The 18,103-nt window shown below is 43.8% G+C and overlaps 1 protein-coding gene across 6 annotated transcripts in view; it reads right to left on the bottom strand.

Annotated features, from left to right (window-relative positions):
- Positions 1–18,103, bottom strand: part of PRLR (prolactin receptor) — a 169,140-nt gene that overhangs the window by 23,201 nt on the left and 127,836 nt on the right. The window lies entirely within an intron of this gene.

Genomic DNA, 18,103 nt, shown 5'->3' with positions numbered 1-18,103 from the left:
CTGCGACGTACTCGGAAATAGAAATCTTAGTGACAGTAGAGGTTCGGTGCACACAGGAGCCATCAAGCGACTCTCTCATAACTGGGGCTCCTGGGTCAGTAACAACTCCTGTGAAGTAGCCAGTATCCTGTTCTTTGGGGACCTTCTAGTTGCTTTTTCAGGATTCTTTTTGAATATCCTCCCAGGTTACACGTTCTAAGCCACCTGCTCTATCTAACCCCTCAGGGTCATCTAATTAAATCAAGATGCTAAAGGCTCATAATGGGTTTCAAGTCATTCCTCCTATGTATGGAACACTTACCATGGGCCAGGCATCGTGCTGAGTGTCTTTTAAAAAATCTTTTTTGGCTGTGCTACGCAGCATGTGGGATCTTAGTTCCCTGACCAGGGATCGAGCCCGCACCCCCTGCATTGGAAGGGCAGAGTCTTAACCACTGGACTGCCAGGGAAGTCCCTGTGCTGAGTGTCTTAATCATCCAGATTGCACTGAGCCCTCACAGTACCCCTGTGCATAGCATGGGCTATTACAATCCCCCCTTTTTTAATGTAATTTTTATTTTATATGGGGGTAGGTTCATTTACAATGCTGTTTCAGGTGTACAACAAAGTGGATCAATTATACATATACGTATATCCATTCTTTTTCAGATTCTTTTCCCGTATAGGTTGTTACAGAATATTGGACAGAGTTCCCTGTGCTATACAGTAGGTTCTCGTTGATTATCAATTTTATACATAGTAGTGTGTATCTGTTTATCCCAGCCTCCTAATTTACCCCTCCCCCCAACCTTTCCCCTTTGGTAACCATAAGTTTGTTTTCTAAGTCTGTGAGTCTGTTTCCTTTTTGTAAATAAGTTCATTTGTATCATTTTTAAAGATTCCACATGTAAGTGATATCATCTGATATTTGTCTTTCTCCATTACCACCCCTTTTAACAGAAGAGGAAATGAAAGTGTAGAAAGGCGTAGTAAATTGTCAGTCACATGCCATTGGGAGAGAGGAATCTGGCAAATCTGAGAGCGTCTGATGAATCATCCTCGTTTGTGGACAGTGTGTGATGAACGTGCAATTATTCCCCATTCTATGGGGGAGACGGTGGAGACCACAGTGACTGAGTCAAGGTGAACAGCACCCCAGCCTCGAACGGGTGTGGAGTCAAGACAGCCAAGACTCAGCGAGCTCAACCGCCATACTTGTGCCTGAGGATCTCAAACACCGCTGTTCTCCCTAATCCAGCTTCACTGGATCCATCTAGACCTGAAAGAGTTTTTTTGTCCTAAAGATCTGATCTCAGCCTGGCTTGGGTATGGGAATTCTACCTACTGGCTGAAGAAGTTCTATAATATCATTTTATTGAAACTTCCCTTCTCTTTTTGCATCAAAATACTTGAGATCAACTGCTATAAATCACACCTTTTGGGCGAGGTCATGTGCTAACTAGACAGCTCTTCCAAATCAGGGCTCCACATGTTTTGAAAAAGAAATGCCTGGATGGGGAGCAGGGTGGAGCAGACAGGAGCAGATACTTTCATCACTTATGCTTCCTGGTATGCTGGTCCAGGCTCAAAGAAACTCTCCTAAATAAAGTTTTCCAATAAAAATGCTTTCAGGAAGCATTTTATAAACTAAAAAGGAATGAGCTCCTCTGGGATTTCCTAAGATATCCTGGAATCTGTTGACTAGCCATGGGTAGTTTCTGACACCTTGAAACCCCCATGTCAGGGAATTGGACACACTCATAGTGGTCTCATTACTGTGTTTCAATATATAATGATTCCCAACTCATCCTGCAACTGACTCTCCAGCAGGGTAAACACAGTGGGGTAAGTAAACCTTCAGAGAGAAAGATAACCCCAACTGCCCATTTTGCTATGCTGACTGTTAACCTGACCATCTATTGTGGTCTCTCCCCACACTAGGCATACCTCCTGCCGTCCACTGATCATTTTTATGGCTGGTGGACATGAGGCTGGGGATACATTTGGTTTTTGTCTCAAACTAAAAATAGAGTTACAGTATGATCCAGCAATCCCACCCTTGGGCATATATCCAGAAAGGACAACAATTCTAATTCGAAAAGATACATGCACCCCAATGTTCACAGCAGCACTATTTACAATAGCCAAGACATAGAAACAATCTAAATGTCCATCAACAGATGAATGGATAAAGAAGATGTGGTGTATATATACAATGGAATATTACTCAGCCGTAAAAAAGAGTGAAACAATGCCATTTGCAGCAATGTGGATTACCTAGAGATTATCATACTAAGTAAAATAAGTCAGACAAAGACAAATATAATATGATATAACTTACATGTGGAATCTAAAAATGTTGATACAAATTAACTTATTTACAAAACAGAAACAGGCTCACAGACATGGAAAACAAACTTAAGGTTACCAAAGGGGAAAGTCGGGGGGAGGGATAAATTAGGAGGTTGGGATTAACAGATACCACTATACATAAACAACAAGATCCTACTGTATAGCACAGGGAACTATATTCAATACCTTGTAATAACCTATAATGGAAAAGAATCCAAAAAAGATATTATAGTCAGATCTGAAGTCTGACTCACTTTGCTGTTTGCTGTACACCAGAAACTAACACAACATTGTAAACCAACTATACTTCAATGAAAAAAGTGTAAATAACTTAAAAAATTTTTTGTTTTTGTCTCTCTGAGTCAACTCCCCCATTGCAGCAGGATTTTGGTCAAGATTATTCACTCTAAGTGGGGCTGGAACATCTGAAGAGTGTCCACAGGCCGCTTTTAGTGATGGTTATAGTGGTAAATGGCTCCAAATATTTGGAGTGCAACTAGGAAAAAGTTAGCCCTATACTCCCACCAGAGGACAGCTATCTTGGTTTCACTCCTCAGTAGCTCCCCTAGTGTGACTGTGGTTTAAAAATGCAAAAATTAAAACTGAAAAGCAGGTCTGTAGCAAGTCAGCAGCCTCCACGCCTTGCCCATGACAAACTGTCTTGGCTTCCTCGCTTCTGAATCCTCAGAGACCCTCCCATCTTTACGCTCCTCCGTAATCTTATTCAAATGTGCCTTCTCACGGTGCTACGTCCCACTCTGGTATGACCCCACAAACCCTCTTCTTCCTCACCTTGCTCTGCATTAATGCTCATCTGGTTCAGATTCTCCGTCCAAACGCTTCCCTTCATCACTCTTTTCCCTTAAGCCAAGTCTCATCTACACAGGCCAAGAGTTGAGAAAGCAGGGGCAGGACAGGAGTGGAGACGCAGACGTAGAGAATGGACTTGAGGACACGGGGAGGGGGCAGGGTAAGCTGGGACAAAGTGAGAGAGTGGCATGGACATATATACACTACCAAATGTAAAATAGATAGCTAGTGGGAAGCAGCCGCATAGTATAGGGAGATCAGCTCGGTGTTTTGTGTCCACCTAGAGGGGTGGCATAGGGAGGGTGGGAGGGAGATGCAAGGAGGAGATATGGAGATCTATGTATACGTATAGCTGATTCACTTTGTTATACGGCAGAAACTAACACACCATTGTAAAGCAATTATACGCCAATAAGGGTGTTAAAAAAAAAAACAAAACACAGACCTGAGCTTTCACCCTTTACCCCCTGGTAGACTTATCTGCCTATGCTGGCTCATCCAGGCCCCGAGCCAATCCCAGACGCCAGAAATCTCAGTCCTACCATTTTGTGGGACTTGCTCCCAAGACCTGGTGTCAGGTGGTCTTGAAGTGAATGCAATTCTCACCTTGTCTTGCCTCATCTGCTACTGTTGCCCCAATGCTCTACTCAGATTTTGACTCAGTTTCCCTGACTCTAGAAATGAACCTAGCATGCTGGGCAGGGATTCTGAGGACCTACCTAGCTCTTGCAAGCCCAATTCCCATGGATAAGCAGGGCCCCATCCAAGATTTGAATTTCTTTAAAGAATGTCACACACGTGAAATGCACAGATCATAAGTATTCTGCTCAATGAATTATCACAAAGTGAATATGTCTATGTTACCATCAGGTCAAGAAACAGAACACTAATAGCATCCCAGAAATCTCCCTGGTGCCTCACCCCAATCTCTACCTACCCCTTCCCAAGAGGAACCACTCTTCTGACTTAACACTGCAGATTAATTTTGCTTACTTTTGGACTTTATAGAAATAGAATCATACAATATGCATTTTTTGAGTGAGTGTGTCTGGCTTCTTTCATTTCACATTGTTGTATGATTCAATCTTGTTGTTACATGGACTCATACAAAATTCATTTTCACTTCACCTCATTCATCTTCATTCATATTACATTGAATGAAAGACCATAATTTATTTCCTCATTCTACTCTTGATGGACATTTGAGGGTTCCAGTTTTTGGTAAACTTTGGATTTTGCTAAGATCGATCAAGACTCCGATGGCAGGGGAGCCCTGCACACCTCATACCCACTTTGTGCTCCTCCCTAACTTTCAGTTCTCTACCATCAATGGTTAGGACACCACCTGCCACACCTCCTGACTATAAATGCAAATTAAGTTCCAAATGCCTGTCTGGTCCTAAAAATGCAAACAATCTCATTTCTTGCAAACAAATTTGAAATACATTCACCCATTGTTTGAAATGTTGGGGATTGTGTTAGCTGCTCCCTTTGGGGTCTGCTGGGTTGGTGTCCTCTGCCCTCTGGGTCTCCTTACCTGTTGCTCCACCTGTTAGATGGCCTGAGGCTAAAAAAACAGGGCCAGAACCCCACAGGTACCTTTTGACTTCCAGGAATCTGGCATGTCTTTCCAATATAGAATGCTAATATTTAGTTTGGAAAGCAGAGGACATAATCTGCTAAGGGTGGGGAGAGCAGCAGGAAGGATTAGCTATTTCACACCAGGCTCAAGACTAAGGCCGTTTTACAAGCTCTGCCCAAAATCAATGGTCAATGACTGTAGAGAGAATAAGTGAATCCCTGAAGCCTTCAAGTTGAAAAAGCAGAACAAGAATCTAAGATAGGGGATGCTAATCTGCACGCAGAAGAACTGGTCCTGTGCTAGTGTTGCCAAACACTGGACTTAGAGCCAGCTTAGCGTTCTGTCTTTGACAGGGGAATCTGAAGAGGTTTTCAGGATAACATGGCAGCCACTCCTGAATGCAGACATTGAATGCTGCGGATACAGTGCTAGGAGAACCCTGGCCTGAGGGTGGGGAGGTGAAGGTCCTAGCTCTTCCTGGGTTGCATGCAAACATGTGCCCACAGCACTGAAGTGTTTATCTGTCCATAGCCCAGAAATCATAGTTACACATTTGTTTGAAATTTCACAGCAGGACGTTTGCTCATATGTCATCCATTATTATTTTTCTTTTCTTTTCTTTTTTTATCACTGCAGTGATCAAGTTTACATTTTACTGCTTCTCAAACAGGTTGCCTTCTCATTCCCTGTCCTGAGATATCCTTTGGTGGGAAACATCTAGCACTTTCCATAAGGGAACCACTTCTATGTAAAACGACCATCCCAGTCGAACCCAGCAGTTTAGTCAGAACATCATGACTGTGTGGATGTTACTAGAAATAGCAGAGAGACAGTTAGAAAATGTCCACCTCTGATTCCAGACACCCCCTCCCTCCTCTCGTGTGAATCCCAGAACTTCTCGAACTTCTTGAAGACTCTCTGTCTGTGAAAATGCATCCAAGCAGAGGGAGTATGCTGTGCATGACCACAGCTGTGCGATATAAGAGGTAGGCAATTAGCAGAGATCGGATTTGTCCAAACTGGAGCAAAATCAGGGTTGGTACTGCACCTGGGGACTGATATAGAAAGATCTCCTGGCCCCTAACCTAATTGGGGTAAATCGCTCACCAATGTATGTGCCTTTGCACGGGAGTCACTTTAATAAAACAGGACACTGAATGCTTCCCCACGGCTGGAGGCATCGCTTCCAAATCCAATTACACCGACTCCTCTCACTGGCCGCAACATCCCAGCAGCATCTTTGCTCTCAGAGAGGCTTATTTTCACTCAGCCTCCTGGGCTTGAAGGCAAGAATAGGAACTGGGTGAGTTTCAATTTTCCCCAGTCAGTGCACACTTCAGACAGATGGTGGAAATTGCCCTTTGGCTCGATTTTCAGAGGAACTAGTTCCTCATAAGACCATCAATTAAAAAAATCCACAGGGCTTCCCTGGTGGCACAGTGGTGGAGAGTCCGCCTGCCGATGCAGGGGACACGGGTTCGTGCCCTGGTCCGGGAGGATCCCACATGCCGTGGAGCGGCTGGGCCCTTGAGCCATGGCCGCTGGGCCTGCGCATCCGGAGCCTGTGCTCCACAGTGGGAGAGGCCACAGCAGTGAGAGGCCCGCATACAAAAAAAAAAAAAAAAATCCACAAATTGTACATTAAGTTTTGCAGTTTACAAAGCTTTTCCAGACTCCAGTGGTTTTCAGTCCGTGATTCACATTAGAACCATGTAGGGAACTTCTTAAATGGACAAACTCCTATGTCTTGCAAGAGGTTCTGATTGATTCAGAGTTGGGTCCACTGGCACATGGACATTTTAACAAAGCCCTCCAGATGATTTCAATGTAAAGTCAGGGCTGGGAACCACTGATGCCGCCTAACACATATAATGTCTCTGCTAGGAGGCTTCCCTCGATGGGAGAGGAAACCGAGGCTCAGAGAGGTAGCTGGCTTTGCCCACCATCACACAGCTCAGCCAGCACAGCAGAAATGGGAATCCAGTCTTTAGACTGGGAGTCTTGCCTCAAATTAACTACAACACCAAAGACAAAATGACAAAACATTTACACGGTGATCTGTCGTGTTTAAAGCACTTTCACATCATGGTCATATTTTATTCTTCCAATAATCCTGTGCAGAGGCAGGAAAGCTATTATTGTTCCTACTACTATGTCATGGCTCCCATGTCAAAGATGAGGAGATGGAAGCCCAAGGGGGTAAGTGGTTTAAACCAACAAGCTTATCTTAAAAGCCTCCAGTGTGCTCAGAACTGCGTGGTGATGAAATCAGCAAACCCTCGTGTAGGACACACTACATGCCAGGCACTGAGATGTAAGTTCTATGAATATGTCCATTTTACAGATGAGGACACTGGAGCCCAGAGAGGCTCCATGAGTTGTCTGAGGTCACACAGCTAGTGAGCAGTGTATGGAGGGAGAGGAACTCTGCAGCTGGGCTCCATGATCTGGGTTGTTAACCACCATGCTTTGCACTTCTGATGGCTACAAAGGAGTAGTGGCCCCTACCTTCAAGAAGCTCCAATGCACAGAACCCAGCCCAGCCATGGCTTGGTGGACTGGTCAGAGGACCTTGGGACCACGGGTTCCGAGCCAACTAAGGCATCCCTCTTTCTGATAAAGGGCTCTCTCAGCACACTCTCCCTTCCCAAAGTCGGCTCTGATACAGGGTGCTGCGGGGATCTAGGTATGGTCCTTCAATAGCAGTGGATGTTCCTCGGGCACTGCTTCTAGAGTCTGTTCTGGGCACCACTGCCCATCCCAGATACAACGGGTCAAAATTTTTGGAGGGTGGGACCTAGGAAGGGGCATTTTTTAAATTAAAAAATGTTATTGGAATATAATAGTGCAGCATTAGCTAAAACCTCTATCAAGTCACATAACAATCATTTCTGTGATGGGAACAATTAAGATCTAGTCGCCTAGAAACTTTGAAGTTTACAATACATTGTTGTCTATAATGACTACGCTCTGCATGAGATCTCCAGGGCTTATTTATCTACTGATTGCAAGCTGGTACTGGAAGGGGCATTTTTAAAAGCACTTAGGTGATTCTTAAGGAGCCCTGATTATAGCATAAAGGACTAGGCAAGGCAGCTACTGGTTAGGAGGTAGGATTGGATCCGCCTCCATCTTCTGGGCCTGGAAAGGGCATTTTCCTAAAAGGACTGCCCTGAGCTGAGGGTTCCTTGTGAGGAGAGCTACGAGGTCAAGGGCACTCTCCCCGGGGGTGTAGGTCTACACCAGGGAGCAACTGTTACATTTTCAAGGAATGTTGTAAGCCAGCGGGCTTCCTGTTGGTAGCTTGAAATCAGCCGTAGTGGGAGTACTTCTATGGTGGGAATTGGCAAATGCTATAAATCGGAATGTTTCTTTCTTCTTTTTTTTCTCCTGGAAGAGCAGTTGTTAAACTTTGACCAGCATACCCCTCGCTCCACCTCTCTGGGCTCGGCGTCCCCCCATGTAAGAGGAGGACTTGGGGGCAGTTGAAACTTTCAGGCCAGCTTAATGCAGGCTTGCAGGGAGCCCTTTCTGACTGGGGGAGACCTCGTGAACCCAGGATCCCTTCCCTCCTCCCTTTCCTCTCATCTGCCTCCCTCTCTGTGCTGACTTAACCCGGCCTTCCTCGGGGTCCTGGTCAGACTCCCCCCATTGCTGCCTCTGTTTGTTGAGGCTGCAAGGTTATTATTTTGCTCCTTCCTGTTGACAACTGCATTGGAGGTTAGTGGGACTTCCAATTGCTTAACACGTTAGCTTTCTAGATATGGTACGCAACACCAAAATCAAACAAACGAACCCCCCGTACCATAAGCTAAAAACTCGGCTCACCTTCACCCTCGTAAGTGCGCCTCTCACAGTAGCCTGGCGCTTCTGTGATAGAACATTTTCAGTGTGTGTCTATTCACCCAGCCCGGAGAGTGCCCTGACCTGCCTGCCACAGCTTTCCATAGCTGGGGCCGCTTGAGCTCCACCTGCAGGCTCTGGGCACAATACCCATGCAGTGAGAGAAGCCCAGGGAAGGCTTGCATCGGGTCCTGTTCTGTTCCTGGTGCTGGAATCCCGCGTGGTCAACTGTTAAGACCCCATTTCTTCCATAACAGGCCCTTCAGGCCCTGGATCTCTGCTCAGTGCCCAGATCAGTGGCTGACTCCTAGGGCCAGCCTGCATCCCCCTATTCTGTTGGCCCCAGCATCCATGGTGTGTGGCTGGACCGTCTTTCTGAATGCCTGGCAGAATTCCCAGATGCTGCCTCCTTACAGCTCAGCTTGTCGCCTGACCCCTTCCGTCTTGCGCTGTCCCTCTCATTGTCGACTCTCCTGCTCTTCTTGGGAGGAATGATAGGTTTCAAGGCCCTGGCCCCTTCTCATCCTGGTCCGTCTCATTCCTAGAGAGCAGTAAAGCGCCCCTCTGCATTCTTCTTTTTCTAATAAGTTTATTTATTTATGGCTGCATCGGGTCTTCGTTGCTGCACGCGGGCTTTCTCTAGTTGCGGTGAGCGGGGTCTCCTCTTCGTTGCAGTGCGCGGGCTTCTCATTGCGGTGTCTTCTCTTATTGCGGAGCACGGGCTCTAGATGCGCAGGCTTCAGTAGTTGTGGCTCGTGGGCTCTAGAGCACAGGCTTCAGTAGTTGTGGCTCGCGGGATCGGTAGTTGTGGCTCACGGGCTCTAGGGCGCAGGATCAGTAGTTGTGGCTTGTGGGCTCTAGAGCACAGGCTCAGTAGTTGTGGCGCACGGGCTTAGTTGCTCCGCGGCATGTGGGATCTTCCCGGACCAGGGCTCGAACCCACGTCCCCTGCATTGGCAGGCAGATTCTTAACTACTGCGCCACCAGGGAAGTCCCCTGAAGTCCCCCTCTGCATTCTTGATATCAACCAGGTTTAATCTCTGCACACTTCCGAAGGTTTCACACCTTCTCATTTACCCATTTTGCTCAGTAATTCTATTATCTGTCTGTTTTCACATCTGGCTCACCTCCCTGTCAAAATATGCTCAGCCTCGTCTAACATGCATGTGCAGGCACACAGACTAATAATAACAGCCCAGATCAGCCCCCTTCCTCCCACCCTGCAGCCAGAGCAGGTGAACAATTGCTACCACGTGACTCCTGCACATTCCCAGAAAAATCCCTCGGCCATTTAAAGAGATCATAGGTGTGTCCTCTTCCACCCTGGAGGAAATTCATTGGTGAAACTGGAAGTGGCAGCAGCCACGTGACGGAGGAAGAGCATCCGGACTCAACCAGAAGATCAGCTTGAATTATGCCAGGGGAGGGCGGGCCTGGCCAGGTCTGAGTAATAAGGTAACTTGTCTTTTTTTTTTTTCCTGTTTCACCAGGATACTTAAATATGGTTGAGTATGCATTCATTCATTTATCAATAATAATATTTATCTCCTTCACCTTCTTCAAGCCATTGCTTAAATGTCACCTTATCAGCAAGATCTTCGTTGACCACTGTCTTCAAACCCCATCTCCAGCACTGTTCCACATTCTTCATCCCTCACCCCACTTTACTGTTTTCCACAGCTCATACCATCAACTGACCCGTGATATTTTTCCTCATTTGTTTGTTGATGGTGTGTTTCCCTCCACTAGTCTGCAAGCTCCATTAGAGCAGAGACTATGCAGGACAGTGCCTAGGGCAGTGGCCTAAATCCCAGTAATCTCAGAATGTTCAGTTTTGTCTATGTTCTGGAAAACATGTCATGTCTTACTGAAACAATGTCTGCCCCTTCCAGAGAAAATTGGTATTCTTGTTCCCCTAAAATTGTATCATATCAGCAACTAGCTAATCCATGGTGCTGGAATCCTCCCATTTCTCTTCCCTTCAGAGTATCTAAGAAGAGAGATTTTGGAGCCAAATTATCTGAGTTGGAATCCTGTTCTGTCATTTACTAGATGTGTGATCACAGGTAACTTACTTCTCTGTGCCTTAGTTTCCTCATCTGTAAAATGGGAATAATGCACGGATCAACCTCACAGAACTATGATGAAGATTCAGAGAGTTGGTATTGGTAATGGGCTTAAGATAGTGCCCAGTCTACAATGAAGACTATATAAATGTTTGTTAAATTTCCTCCATTCTCCCATTGCTGACTGCTTCTCCCTCCTAACTCTCTCCTACCCAAGAACTTTCCACAGTGGAAGAACTAAGGTAGAGTGGCATCCTTTCTATGGGAAATGTTGCCATTAGAATTTCAGTGGAGGCAATGGGGGTGTGAGCAGATTGGATTATAGTCCCCAACTCTTTGCTCCCTCCCAGTCAGAGGATTCCATACCCCCATCCATTGTCATTAGACACACTCGTGTAAACAAAGAAGAACAAAGAGTTTGCTCACTCCCCAACTCTATAAAGATGAAGTTGTCAGCCACTGCAGTGCACCCTAAGAGGAACAGAGGATGAAAAATGGGATGAGGCACTTGGCTTTGGAAAAACAGCCCCTTGGATGGTTGGATGCACAGATCAGGGAGAATTTTAATGAACCCAGATTCTTGCATCTTCCCACACGTAGAAGAGCAAAAAAACCATTAACTTGAGATATCCATTCTTGTGACCAGCAGTAATCTTATTTTTTTTCAATTTTTATTGAAATATAGTTGGTTGATTTACAATGTTGTGTTAGTTTCAGGTGTACAGAAATGTGATTCAGTTAAATCTATCTATCTATCTTAGATTCTTTTCCATTATAGGTTATTACAAGATATAAGTATAGTTGCCTGTGCTATAGAGTAGGTCTTTATTGTTGGTTATCTATTTTATATATAGTAGTGTGTGCATTTCAGCATTAATCTTTTACAAGATGTTTACTGAACTGCATGTATTTCCTAGCCAAGAATCATATATAAACTCTCTCCTCCTTTACCTCTTCAGAAAGGTTCCCTCCGAGCTACTGAGGGGCTGTCTCCCAGGTTGTAGTCCTCAGTAAGGTCCTTGAATAAAACTTAAACTCACAACTCTTATGCTGTGTGTTTTTCTTTAAGGCTTCCCATGTGCCCTGTGGGTGGAGTACACATCTCATCTCAATGAATTTGGACTTGGCCACATGAAAAACTCTAGTCAATGGAATGTGAGTGGTTGTGATTGTTTTTGCTGTATCCAAACAGAGCCTTACACACAATTGCATGGTATTGTATTTATTGGCTGAGGCCTTCCTGCTCTTGTTCTCCATATGTCCTCTGGATGTGCCACATGGTACCTACTCCCTCCATCTGGGTTCCAGAATGAGAAAACAGGTGGAGCCCAGATAAGCTCAGCTGAGTCCAGCCAATCCCAGCAGAGCCACGGCCAACCTGCTGCTGAGCCACAGTCCTTAGTAAAGTGAGCAAAAGGGAAATGTGCTGTCAGCCACTGAGAGAGCATCATTTGTTACCACTGCAGAACTGACTAATCCAGGGCAAGAGCAGTAGGAGGAGAACATATGTCTCACAAGACTGTTCAAACGAGATTATTTTTTCACAGAGGGATCTCTGTGTGTGTTATATATGTGTCTGTGAATGTGCTGTTCATCCAAACACAAAACAACTTAAATAATCATCACTCTTATATTGGTACCAACCTGGTCTACTATGTATATTTCCATTTCTAGAAATGTGGTCTTGGGAAGTGAGAAGGGAAGCTAAAAATAAAATTAAAAACAATAAATTGTTGACCAACTGGCATTACCGCTCTGGCTCCCTGGTTATTTGTCTCAAGAGGAAATGAACAGCAGGAATTCTAGAATCATGGCATTTTGGATATGAAAGGAGCCAAAAGACATGGAAGGATTCTGATCCAACCTCTCCCTTTTACAGGTTGGGCAACTAAGGCCTGGAGAGATGAACTGCTTTGGCCAAGTGCCTGATGGGAGAATCTTTAGAGCACTGAGAGCAGGCTGTGTGCATATCTGAGAAAGTTGCAATATCTAAGAAGAAATTTTCAAGAATGTGTTGAAAGCATTTTTCCTCTCTAATTCCTGCTTTTTTCTACATTCGGTTAGAATCCTGGGAGACCACAGGAGTAGCAAAAGCTTCTAGTGTCCATCAGAATTTGGTTCTCCTTTTCCTTCTGGGCAGAGAGTTAAAGTTTGCTTCATGGGCTCCCCTGTAGTTAGACAGAGACAGGTGAAGGAGTTGGGGCCTCTGAAAGTGGGCAGAAATGATGTACTTTTCGTCTAGTCCTGGTCTATATGATATTCACACATTCTCTCTCTCTCTCTCTCTCTTTCTGATCCATTACTGCCCAGAGGATGATGAAATGGAAGACTTCAGTCGTATGGGCTTAGTACAGCCCATAGATGGAAGGGTCCTGCATCCTCTTCTGATGCCCACTGGACTGGGACATGGGTGAGAAACAAATTTTGGTTGTTAAGCTTCTGAGACAGAGAGAGGTTGGGTGTTATAATGACTAACCTTACCTAGATGACTAATCCAGGGATAATCCAGAGACAATCAATGCAGCTTAGTTTAGATGGTAACTACCGTATTTAACCAAGTAGAAGAGCTGTAAATAAGAAGGAAGCCCCTGACATCTGGCCCACTGCCACTGTTCCTTCTTGAATACCATCATCAAAGTCTCCGAGTAACCTGTGCCTTGCTTTCTCTGCATTTTCAGCCCCACACACTGTCACATTCATACGTGTCCACAGGTGTTCAACAACACTTGTTGATGGCTGACTGACTACTTTTATAAAGCCATACACAATATATTATTTTGATTCACAGATCCATTCAAAGAGCACTTGACTTGAGCTCTACAATACATTCTTCCCATTAAGCAATAGGCCCTCCATATTACTGAGGGCTATGTTCTGAGACCTTATGGATTCTTCCAATAAAGCTGCGTGTTCTTCCAATAAAGCCGCGTGTTCATCAATTCGAACTCTAGGACAGATGGGGGACAAAGCCAACTGAGATGTGGTTGCTGGATAAGTGAGCTTTGAATAGCGATGCACTTGTGTAGCCCAAAGTAAGACAACAGCACTTAGAAAAAGAGAATATAATATGCCTAACACCTTAAAACGTAAGTGCTGTTGTCAATTATAAAAGAATCCCTCTATAGATTTCTTAATAAGTCCACCATCCTATTAGTGTATATTAACAACCAGTAGGCCCAACTCCCAATTGGTTGCTAGGTTTCCTGTGTCAGTGCATTTGCACATGGAAATAGAAAGGCCCACGCAAACGTCTGCGTACTTGGCTACCGTGACATTGGCCTGGCAGAACCCAGTAAATCATCGTTGACTCACTGCTTTACAATAATAGCATCACCTCTTTGTGCAACGTGTAGTTGATGGTGTGTCTTCCAGACAACCCTCTCTGAGATTACCAAGGGAAAAAAAAGATTAGGAAGTCCGTATCTAAAAGTTTAGTCAATTTCTCCTTATCTTTGTAAACATTCTTATAATATTATCCATAATGATTTTTCATCCTTGGCCTGGTAGACATCCCATACCATGCTTCTCAACTCAGCTTCAGAGACAGAAATTAATTTTAATATTATGACAAGAACAATATAATTTGGAAGGGAAGTTTGCTGCTTTGCTGATACCTCCAGTTCTGTCAATTACCAACTTATTTACAAGTCAAAATATAAGTGGCTTGGGATGCTTTTATGGGAGTGCCTCAGCAGAGGGACTGATCTGCACCTGGATGTCTGGAATGCCTTTCTGAATGTCCTTGATTGCTTAAAAAACTAAAAATAGAACTACCATATGACCCAGCAATCCCACTACTGGGCATGTACCCTGAGAAAACCATAATTCAAAAAGAGTCATGTACCGCAATGTTCATTGCAGCTCTATTTACAATAGCCCAGAGATGGAAACAACCTAAGTGTCCATCATCGGATGAATGGATAAAGAAGATGTGGCACATATATACAATGGAATATTACTCAGCCATAAAAAGAGACGAAATTGAGCTATTTGTAATGAGGTGGATAGACCTAGAGTCTGTCATACAGAGTGAAGTAAGTCAGAAAGAGAGAGACAAATACCGTATGCTAACACATATATATGGAATATAAATATAAATATATATGGAATATATATATAGAATCTAAAAAAAAAATGGTTCTGATGAACCTAGGGGCAGGACAGAAATAAAGACGCGGACGTAGAGAATGGACTTGAGGACACAGGGAGCGGGAAGGGTAAGCTGGGATGAAGTGAGAGAGTGGCATGGACATATATACACTACCAAATGTAAAATAGATACTAGTGGGAAGCAGCCGCATAGCACAGGGAGGTCAGCTCGGCGCTTTGTGACCACCTGGAGGGGTGGGAGAGGGAGGGTGGGAGGAAGGGAGACGCAAAAGGGAAGAGATATGGGGATATATGTATACATATAGCTGATTCACTTTGTTATAGAGCAGAAACTAACACAACTTTGTAAAGCAATTATACTCCAATAAAGATGTTTAAAAAAAAAAAGACCCATTATAATCCCCGCCTTTTCTTTCAGACTCTGTGCATGTTCCAGACACACAGAGCTAAAGTGTGGCCAGTGAGTCAGTCTGGGAAGAGCAGCAGATAATGTTCCCTTTAATACCCTGGGCAGTTCAGAAGAGCGGTTTCCTGCTTAGGAAAGTCCTCAGGAGCACTTACATGCTTACTGAATGAGGGATGAGTGAACCAAGGGTCGCAGCCTCCAACGGGTTGTCTTCGTTCTCAGTCTTTACCCCTCTGGAGGTCACATTTAGCCCCATGTCACTTCATGGATTAACAGGAACAAGGATTTTGTGGGTGGACAGGTTCCACATATCACGGCAGACCCTTGGCCAGATTCCTTATCAGGCATCTCCGTCTTCCCCTCCAAAGTTCTTCTCCTTGTCAGTTGCCTTGTCTTACCCCTTTATCTTCCTTTCACTCCGCTCTAAATCCCCTTGGCAGTCCCAAGCCATCCTGCTCTCCCTCAACTTCTGTGTCTCACAGACTGAAATACCAGGCTGATATCTAGAGAAATAACCATGAGCATTCCTCAGAGTATGCCCCATGGGGCAAGTCCTCCCACCACGTGCCTTGTTATAGCCTTTGCCCCACAGAAATGGCTCCCTTTCTATGCAGGCACAGGGCTGCATGGAAAATGTGATCTCTCCATGCTGTTTCAGAAACAATAAAGATTGACACATGGCTGCCCACTCAAAAGCCCAGCTGCCTCCTTCGCCTCAATTTCAGCTTTCCTTCCTTCAGGCAGGGACTTCCTTGGGTTTCCCCAAAGCGGGGGATGCCCTGTCCACAGAGCACCCAGGACCTGACCCTATCATAGAACTGATAATGAAACCTGATTTATCTTTCTTCCTGAACCTTCCTGAACCTGCCCAGGACGGTAGCTCATGGATGTCAAGAACAGTGTTTATTATTTTATTAGTTTTTCTTCTATGTTCCTCATCCTTAATATAAATCTCAATAAATGGTTTTGAATAAATAAATGTATTGGGTGTCAGCTGCATTTAGAGGGAAGTTGGTAAGGATTTTATGCTCCAATGGGCTCTAAATCATTGGCGTACGTGGTTGAGAGGATAATGCCTTGTCTATATTGGGTGGTTTAAAAATTGATAATAATGGCGATGTGTGTTTTGATAGGATTTCCAATTTTCAAAGTATTTTCTTATAAAATATTTATTTTATTCTTTTCCCAACACCGTGAGGTTTCTGGATGGTATCACTGAGTTTGCAAATGCTTGTGGCTATTAAACAGTAGAGGTGGGGCTGGCAACTTGCCTTCTGAGTGTAAATTGGTGAAATCTTTCTGGTAATACATGTTAAAGCCTTAAGAATGTAGATACACTTTTTTTTTTTTAGAACAGTATACATAGTTGCCTGTCATTTTTATTTTTTCTCTTTATTTTTAACATCTTTATTGGAGTATAATTGCTCTACAATGTTGTGTTAGTTGCTGCTTTATAACAAAGTGAATCAGCTATACATATACATACATCCCCATATCTCCTCCCTCTTGCGTCTCCCTCCCACCTTCCCTATGCCACCCCTCTAGATGGGCACAAAGCACCGAGCTGATCTCCCTGTGCTATGCAGCTGCTTCCCAGTAGCTATCTATTTTACATTTGGTAGTGTATATATGTCCATGCCACTCTCTTCGTCCCAGCTTACCCTTCCCCCTCCCTGTGTCCTCAAGTCCATTCTCTACGTCTGCGTCTTTATTCCTGTCCTGCCCCTAGGTTCATCAGAACCATTTGTTGTTGTTGTTGTTTTTAGATTCCATATATATGTGTTAGCACACGGTATTTGTTTTTCTCTTTCTGACTTACTTCACTCTGTATGACAGACTCTAGGTCCATCCACCTCACTACTAATAACTCAGTCTCATTTCTTTTTATGGCTGAGTAATATTCCATTGTATATATGTGCCACATCTTCTTTATCCATTCATCTGTCGATGGACATTTAGGTTGCTTCCATGTCCTGGCTATTGTAAATAGAGCTGCAATGAATATTGTGGTACATGACTCTTTTTGAATTATGCTTTTCGCAGGGTATATGCCCAGTAGTGGGATTGCTGGGTCGTATGGCAGTTCTATTTTTAGTTTTTTAAGGAACCTCCATACTGTTGTAGATACACTTTGAATTGGAAAATACACTTCTAGAAATTTATCCAAAGGAAAAGAAATGTACAAAAACAATTTTGTACACGCACAAAACATCCCCCCTTATAAAAAAAGAATATTGGGAAAAAAATCTAAATATCAAATCATAAAGGCTTATTTAACTAGATCATGGTATAGATATTCAGCAAAATATTGTTTAATTTTAAAAATAATGTGATAAAACTTTTAATGATATGGAAACTTGTGAAAGAAAGAAGATAACTGGGTACAGAAAGTGGATGTGTTTGACCTCAATTCTAATATATGTATCTCCATATGTGCACAGAAGAAAAACTGGGAATATATATATGCACCCGGTATATTAGCAGTGGTTATCTCTGGGAGGATGATTCTAAAATTAAAAAATATTATTTTTGTAATAAAATAAAGTGTTACTAAAATACCTAAATAAAATTAAAAGTTATTACTTTTATAATTGAGGGGGAAAATCCCAATAAAAATTTTAACACCATAAAAACAATCACTTCACGGACACCTGGCGTTTTGGAATGTAAATACATGGACGGAGTCCCCACTAGGGTGAGGTACAGACATTGGTTATATGTGTCATGGAACAATTTTCAGTTGCTGACAGCCAGCCTCCCCGTGTTAATTAGTGGTTGTGTCTGAGCACGTGACCCATCTCTTGGGCAATAAAGAGGGGTTTCAACATTTCTTGATGTCCTGCTCACTTGTTTTTAAGAACTCCCTTCACTTCTCAGAATTCCATTATTATGTCCATCTTAGGGTTATTTTAAATCCTCTGGGGCAACTAGCTATTATTTGCCATTAAGCTTCTG

The sequence above is a fragment of the Aethalodelphis obliquidens genome, unplaced genomic scaffold, assembly GCF_003676395.1.
Source record: "Aethalodelphis obliquidens isolate GAN/ISIS:26980383/991018 unplaced genomic scaffold, ASM367639v1 scaffold80, whole genome shotgun sequence".
In the NCBI taxonomy this organism is placed as follows: Eukaryota; Metazoa; Chordata; class Mammalia; order Artiodactyla; family Delphinidae; genus Aethalodelphis; species Aethalodelphis obliquidens.
Note: the sequence above shows the minus strand (reverse complement) of the source record. Positions and strands in the feature narration are given on the sequence as shown.